Here is a 7990-nt window from a genome sequence, read left to right on the forward strand (position 1 = left end):
AACTTGGACATTCAATAAAACAATTTAAGAAATTATCAGGAAGAATTTAATCTAAACAGACAGTGTCTGTTTTTAGTTAGAGTTTTCTCACTGTGACCAAAATACTGAAAAGAACATTTCAGAGGAGGAATTTTGGCTCAGTGGTTTTAGAGGTCCAGTCCATGGTCTGCCAACTCCATACCAATAGGCCAGGGATGGTGCAGAACATCATGGAGGAAAGGCATGAGGGAGGAAAGCAGCTCAGGACATAGAAACCAGGAAGCAGAGAGAGAGATACCTCTGCTCACCAAGGACAAAATATGTACCCTAAAGGCATGCCCTCAGTGACCTACCACTTCAGCCATACCATACCTGCCTACGGTTACTACCTAGTTAATCCACATCAGTGATTAATCCACCATTAGGTTACAGTTCTCATCATCTAGTCATTTCACCTCAGAACATTCTTGAATTGTCTCACATATGAGTTTTTAAGGGATAACACATATCCAGACCATGATTGTGTCTTAGCCAGGCTTACTGCCACACTGTTAAAACAAACCCATGCTTTTAAATGTTTTCAAGCAATTCATTTTTAAAAAATAGAAATTCAAATTGAATTTTAAGATAAATGCTGCTTGCTCCTTCCTTCCCTTTAGCTGATCTCTGGTACCTGTACATTAGTAAAAAGCTTCTTGTAATTATTATTATGATTCCCCTTATGAACTTCCTGAAATTAAAAACCTTGAAACACTTCAATTTGTTGTATTACTTTATTCATTAAATTTACCTTTTCAATCTTATTTGATCATATTTTTATTTTAGACTGGTGTGTACTTTGTTATTCTAAAACCTTTTGGAAATACTCATGTTAGAAATACTACTCTTCTGCGGGGCACTGTGGTGCACACCTGTAATCCCAGCAGCTCAGGAGGATGAGACAGGAGTTCAAAGTCAGCCTCCGCAAAGGCAAGGCACTAAGCAACTCAGTGAGACTCTGTCTCTAAATAAAATACAAAATAGGGCTGGGGATGTGACTCAGTGGTCCAGTGCCCCTGGGTTCAATCCCTGGTACCAAAAACAAAACAAACAAACAAACAACAACAAAAAAAAAACCCTATTCTTCCTTGCCAAAAAACACTGGTTTTAGTACCTATAATTTCTTTCATTTTAAACCACTGAAACAAATTTTCATTTTCCATTGTTTAGAAATAAAAAGTGAATAAAGACTTCTGGAATCCTCAATCCCAGGATCAGACATTTATGACACATTAAGAGGATAGAATTCTGAGAGCTTCAAGTCATTCATAAAGATGGTCAGTCCTCTATCTGGCCAGATTGATGCAACAAACTGGCATTAACATGCAGATCAAAAAGTCTGCATTCCTCCCTTCTCACTTCCCCTTTCAACGTAAGGAAAACCAGAGGTCTGGATGATCCACACATTATATTGTTATTCTTTTAAAAAGCAACTATTTTTTTGTCTGGCACCAGTAATTTTTCCTCCATCATCATCATCATCATCATCATCATCATCATCATCACATCATCATATATTAGTAGTGCTTAAAATTTGCTTTGTTCATTCTTGAAGGCCATCCAACAAAGAATACATATATATATTGCATTTTCTTATCTGATATTGTTTAATAGGGTGTGTGCACAGCACCAGCTTCATTCCACATTTGCTTAGCATCTTTTATGTGCAGAGTTTTATGAGCACAGTAAAGATGATGTAGTCTTTGACTCAAGAATTTCATAATCTGGGTGGGAAAGAAAGCTAAGAAATGATTATTGGGAAGCAAGGAAGTAATAAGAAAAATATTGAAATATCAAGCTGGAAACTTCAAAATGTCACACAGCAACATTGTACTACAATATGGTTTGAGTTCCTTTCAGCTTGTATATGCTAGTGATTTTTAGAGAAAAGTCTGGGTAATGTGTACATTGTGGCTGGGTAACTTAAGGATTTGGTGTATTTCTGTAACAATTATTTATTTAAGAATTGTGCAGGAACAGTTTCATGAATTACATGGTTTTATTTTCAAGTCAAGATATCATCAGTAAAACTGAGCCAAATGTATATGTTTGCATGTGCATGCTTGTATGTATGTGTGCAAGCTGCAAGATTTTTTCCTTTCTTTTGTGATATGCTCAGTTCTACATAGCAATACTATTATTATGAGAAGTAAAGTCTATCTGTTATTATGACTAAAAAAAAAAAAAGATACAAGACACATTTCCCAGGACTCTGGCTAGGCATGGTAGCTTATGTTGGCTTATTAAACCAAACCAGAGGTCTTTAGCAAGTGACCCTTTGAGTCTCAAACAAAACTCAACTCTGTCAAGCAAAAGCAGACAACTGTCATAGGTACTGAAATTTTTGGTGCATGCCTCTAGTAGAGAAAATTGATTCATTAGTGATTCCTCTTCTATTGAAAAGTACTTTCTAACTTCTGAGTAAACATATGAATTTTACACATTAATTAAGGCAGCCTAGATTTTCACAAATTTACATTCATTTTATAGAGTTCCTGTCTTTACAATATTTAGCAACTTTTGGAGATGAGTCATTGTTTAACACTGCATCATGATTGAGGTTTGGGTATGAATTATAGATATACTATGTATAATTTCTAAGGAGAAAAAATATACAACTTTAGGCTTAAAAGGTTATAATTGTAGAGTAACACTGCCACCTAAAGGCAAGATGCTTAATCACATAATATTTTAAGTTGGAAATATTGCTATTTTTAAAATGCATTCAAAATAATGAAGCAATTTCTTCCTATATGAATATCACATTATAATAGAGTGGGGAGGCAGAGTAAACACTCCTAAGACATATTGGCAATACCAGGAGCTTGGGTTTCTACTCCACTGATCTGCCATCTTGGAATCTCAGAATTCTTTGTCTCATCCCCTCATTTGCAAGCACTAAGGATCTTCAAACTTCAGTCTTAGCTCCCCTTCACCCTCTCCTGCCCCTGTTCTGGTCCTAATATGGTAAGATGCTTATTCTGGAAAACTAGTTGGAGTGCAGAATCAGGGATATGGCTGATTTCAGCATTGTTAAATGTGGACTTGTACTTTGGCATCCATGGGTATCCCAATCAACACTCTTACAGCGAATTTCCCTAAAGCAATGTTTCTAGTTTTTTCAAAACAAAAAATAAAAACAAGTTTCCTTACGAAGTTGTAAATCTCTGCACTGTACTCCTTCCAGGAGTCTAATCTCTAACCCAGCTTAGTCTGTCAGAGCCCTTGACCTAGAGGAGTTAATGAAAAAGAAATTGGCTAACCTTCCTTCCCCAAGCCTTTGAACTCAGAATCTGCCACCTGTCCAAAGTAAGCATCAATGAAGCTTCCAGAGCTTGGGGTCAGAGGTCACCAAATCAGAACTCTTGGCTATATATCCAGCACAGATCAGACTCAATTACCTATCCATCCCCCAGGTACTATTATTGAGGCTGCTGCTTCTTGGGGAACCAGCCTTGAACTAGTGTATAACCCTCACTCATTCCTATTCTATTCTATCTGCAAGTCTAGTCTACAGTGTCTTAGAGGTTTTTATGCCGCAGTCTGGCTGGGCACAATTCAGGAGCCACTTGTCAAAAGAAACGAACTTTATTTTTAGAACCACACAGGCCAAACAAAACAGCTCCTCAGGAAAAACCCTCAGAGCCCAACTGCCACCACCGGCTTCCCACAAGCCTCTCTCACAACCACCAGCCTCTCCACCTCCCACAATCCTCCTGCTCTTGAGGCCGATTGGCTGGGTCGTGTGGGCGGAGCCAAAAAAGTCCCCCAATGAGCAGCTCCATGGTCTGAAAGGGCAGGGAAACAGCCCAATGAGCATCACCACAGAGGAGCCAATCAGCTAGATGTTGCTGGGGCCGCTGTGAGCCAATCATCAGCTGGAAGTTTGCTGGCAGCTGGAAGTTTGCTGGGGCCCCTTCGGCTGTGGCTCTCAACATCTCCCCCTCTCTGTTTAAACAACAAGCATGTGGCTTAGGGACCGTGCCTGCCTTAGGTTGTCCAATAGTACATATGGTCCTTACCCGTTATCAGATGAGCTGATCTCAAGGCATCAGCCTCCTGTCTTAGGTTGGTACCATTGCAATTGGATCTTACCCGTCACTGACTACTGGTCCAGTATACAGCCACACCTGTGGAGAGGTCTTTGTACCAGCGGGGGGGTGAGGTTCTTTGCCTCACCTCTGTTGGCCCCCAAATTTTAGCTGAACGATCATGACAAGCAGAAGGGAGGAAGATACACCAAGCCAATTGATGGCTCCTTTTGGAAAAATTGTACCACCGATGACATCATCAGCAAAAATACCCCAACACTACCACAAGTCGCTGCACCAACAGATAGTTCACAATGCATACAGGTGAGTTCACAATGCATACAAGTGATACATAGTCCAGGCAAGTTCTGCAAGCAGTTCAGTGATGGCTATTGCAGAAGCTGTAGATTGGTTTTATCTTTGTCTTCACCAGCACAGGGATGAAGATAGGAATTCTGGCAATTATGGCTAAAGAAAAAATTATGTAACATTCCAGAAGGCACTAAAAGAAAACAATTATTTTCTTAACAATTTACATTGTCTTCACCGGCACTGGGATGAAGATGGGAATTCTGGCAATAATGGCTAAAGAAAAGATTATGTAACATTCCAGAAAGCACTAAAAGAAAACAATTTTCATATATGATATATGGACATACATACATTCAAACATATAACACAAAACACAAGTGTGCACACATAATACATACAACACATAACATAATAGTAAAGGCCTTATAACTTTATAGGTGAAATCTCCATTGCAATGTTTAAAAACTCTATAGTCAAAAAATAGAACTGATCAGCAAAACATTAACCTAGGTCTGTATGAGCTCAAAAAACAAAATAGAACTTCATGATGTGGGAAAGGGCAATAATAAAATAGATATTGAAAAAAGTATCCTGGTTCAGCCAGATGTAAGGATAGCCAAACTGGAGTTTTCGATATCAGTTGTTATGGATTTGAGCCAAATCATCTTCTTTTTGGTCTGTAGAAATCGCTTTAGTTAATCTTTCTGGAATCCAAATCGGCTGCTGTTCTCCCTGTGGAAACACACAAACAGACCCCCGACTCCAGACAATTACTGGGTCAGGACCTTTCCATTGTCCTGTTAGAATATCCTTCCAAAGTACCTTGGGTTTATGCACATTTTTTGGACACATATGCCTTTCCGTAGCACTAAGTCCTGATGAATCCAAATTTAAAAAGTTTAGAGTAAAAAGGGTTATTTTAAGTTTATCTTTGGGGAATATATACCCCTTCCCAATTCCTTCTTTTTGCTTTAATAAGTACATTTTAATAGTTTGATGAGCTCTTTCAACTATGCCTTGTCCCTGTGGATTGTATGGGATTCCTGTTATATGAGTAATGCCAAATGATGAGCAAAATTGTTTAAAAGAGGTAGAAGTATAACCAGGGGCATTATCTGTTTTTAACTGTTTTGGAATGCCCACAGTGGCAAAATTTTGTAAGCAATGAGCTATAACATCTTTAGTTTTTTCTCCGGCATGAAGGGAGCCCATCAAAAATCCAGAAGAAGTATCAACTGTAACATGCAAATATTTTAATTTTCCAAATTCTGGCAAGTGTGTGATGTCCATCTGCCAAATATGGTTAGGTATCAATCCTCTAGGATTGACTCCAAGATTAACTTGTGGAAAAAAAGTCACACAATTTTGACATTGTTTTATTATTTGTCTAGCTTGTTCCTTAGTTATTTTAAAATGCTTTTGTAAAGTATTAGCATTGACATGGAACCTTTTATGAAAATTTATAGCTTCTTCTAGTGTAGAGAAAATATGTATGTCATGTGTAGTTTTATCTGCTAAATCATTGCCCAAACTAAGGGCTCCAGGCAATCCTGTATGTGCCCTGATATGTCCTATAAAGAATGGATCTTTTCTGTCCCAGATTAGACTTTGTATAGTGGAAAGCAAAGAGAAAACAGTAGAGGAAGGGGAAATCCTACCAGCATCTTCAAGGGATACTATAGCATTAACTATATACTGACTATCGGAAAATAAATTAAATACAGAATCTTTAAACATCACAAAAGCTTGTAATACTGCATTAAGCTCTACCTTTTGAGCTGATTGTTTGGGTACTAAAAATGTAAAAGTTTGATCAGGTGTAACTATTGCTGCTGTACCATTATTTGACCCATCAGTGAATATATTCGGAGCATTCACGATAGGTGTTTTTCTTGTCATTTTTGGAAAAATTACAGGATGCAATGACCAAAAAGACAATAAAGTATTAGATGGTAAGTGGTTATCAAATGAAACATTAGATTTGCACATGATTATTGCCCAAGTATTTAACTCATTAGCTAACTCATCAATTTGATCCATAGTATATGGAGTAATAATTTTATTGGGAGAAATTCCAAACACTCCCTTTGCTGCTTTTATTCCTTTGAGTATTAATTGTCCTACAGCCTTAGGATACCAAGTAAGAATAGTGTTAGGAGAATAAGATAAATGTATCCATAATAATGGACCTTCTTGCCAAAATACTCCTGTAGGAATATTTTTTGTTGGTAGTACAATAAATAATAAAGGCAAACTTATATCAATTCTATCCAAATGCATATTTTCCATATATGTTTCAATGATTTTTAATACCTTTCTTGCTTCAGGCGTTAACATGCGGGGTGAATTTGGATCTGATGGACCTTTTAGGATATCAAATAAAGGTCCCAACTCTCCTGTTGGTATACCTAGATAAGGCCTTATCCAATTTATGTCTCCTAATAACTTTTGAAAGTCGTTAAGTGATTTGAGTTGATCTACTCGTATTTGAGTTTTTGGTGGACGGACCATGGTTGAGGATAACAGAACTCCTAAATAATTAATTGGAAAATTTAGTTGTACTTTATCTATTGCTATCTCTAGATTATAATTTTTTAATAAGTTTGTAAGTGTGGCATAACATTCTAGCAGTGTGTTTTTATATTTGTGTGCTTATAATACATCATCCATATAGTGAAATATTTGTAGTTCAGGATTTTGATTTCTAAGTGGCTGGATTACTTTGTTAACATAAATTTGACACATAGTTGGGCTGTTAGCCATCTCTTGAGGGAGTACTTTCCACTCATATCTCTGATCAGGACCTTCATGATTCAGTGCAGGGATAGTAAATGCAAAACGTGGACTATCCTCAGGATGAATTGGAATTGAAAAAAAACAATCTTTAATATCTATAACTAAAACATACCAAGTTTTTGGCAAAGCAGACAATTGAGGAATCCCCAATTGAGCAGGTCCCATAATAACCATCTCATTATTAATGGCTCTTAAATCTTGCAATAATCTTCATTTACCAGATTTCTTTTTGATGACAAAAATGGGAGTATTATGGGGAGATACAGAAGGTTGTATATGTCCTTCCACTAATTGTTGTTTGACCAGATCATGGGCTGCTTGTATCTTTTCTTTAGTCAGGGGCCACTGAGGAACCCATACTGGTCTTTCTGATTTCCAAGTAATTTTTATTGTCTCAGTGGCCCTTTCTGAAAATCCAACCCATGTCTGTCTGTTCCTTGATCTATTTGTATTGGTGCTGCTATACCTTGTTCTTGTTTTTCTAATCTTTTTCCTTTCCTAAAACCTTGTCTAGTCATAATAGTGGGTGCATTTTGGTTGATGTTATTTGTTAATGTCAAACCTAATTGATCTAGGACATCTCATCCCCATAAATTTACGGGAAGATGATCCAATACATATGGCTGTATAGTTCCTTCATTTTTATAAAAATGCCAGCATTTTTATACAGATGAAAGAGAAGGAATAACAAAAAAGAAAAGAAAGGAAGAGGAGCCCTCGTCTCAGAGACCATATTGCATATTACATTCAATGCACCAACTTAAGGATCAAACACTTCCTTTATTGTGAAGAAATACTTGCTGGCTGATTTTGAAGAAACAGATAAAATGTAA

This window comes from Spermophilus citellus (assembly GCF_964194105.1).
Source record: "Spermophilus citellus genome assembly, chromosome: 8".
NCBI lineage: Eukaryota > Metazoa > Chordata > Mammalia > Rodentia > Sciuridae > Spermophilus > Spermophilus citellus.